Below are 1,025 nucleotides of genomic sequence, written 5' to 3' on the forward strand. Positions count from 1 at the left end.
TCGGCTTATTTAGATCTACCGATTGTCACCAAACTTTTTCGAAAACGATGACTACCCAATCGGTTTCAAGTACTTTCCACGTGAATCAGGACTGTTATATCTGTTGTGGCACTAACTACTGTCAAAGTTTGTCCGGATCTGTGTGAAATATCCTCACGCCATGACCTCCGGCTGGACACGACACTAATACGTATTCTTTAAAATTCTAACGCTGAGTCACTTAACACAACGTTTTCCTCCCCAAATAGTGTCATCTAGTTCATTTTGTACCGCCTTTCCGATTAAATCGTGGTGTTTGTCCGTCGTTTTCAAAGGACTACTGAAAAGTTTATAGTCTAATCAAGCGATGCGTTTGGCTTTTACCTTCGTCCGCAAAACTGCTGGTAGGTTGCTGATAGTAAGTATAAATAAAAGACATTTGAATGCCTACACAAATCTTTTTTATAAAAAATGACTGATAATATTTCGTATTCAAATATATGACTGAATTCCTCTCAAATCCCCCCGTTGCGCGAAGCAGGTGCGTGTCTATATATGAAAACCATGTGGTTCCTTATCTCGCTTGTCTGAGTATTTCGTCCTACACAGCCAAATGTTTAGTACCAATACTCGAACGATTTGTCGTCCGTCATCAATCAGTTTCACTCCTAATAGCTCATTGTATTTCCCCCTGAGCATACTAGTTGCTTGTTCAGTTTTTGTATGCATATTGTTTGCATGAGACTACCTATCTATATTAAGGGTAAAACTGTTGTCTGAAAACACGCCATCATTGAAGCATAAAGATAGATCCGTGCATTATCTTGATTACGATCCATTTCTCTATGATTCACCGATATGGCTGCGGTTTATCAACATTAAAGTTATGACTCTGCCGCTGAGTTGGGCTGACGGGAGACCCTGTCCAAGACGAATCCGGACCAAATATGCTTGATCAATTCTTGTCGTATAGAACTTCGGCTGCTTTATGCTTTATTTAGCACCTAATAATTTCTGCCTTCTGGATGCGAGTTGAACTAGAGGCC

Source organism: Opisthorchis viverrini (assembly GCF_000715545.1).
Source record: "Opisthorchis viverrini unplaced genomic scaffold opera_v5_203, whole genome shotgun sequence".
Taxonomy (NCBI): domain Eukaryota; kingdom Metazoa; phylum Platyhelminthes; class Trematoda; order Opisthorchiida; family Opisthorchiidae; genus Opisthorchis; species Opisthorchis viverrini.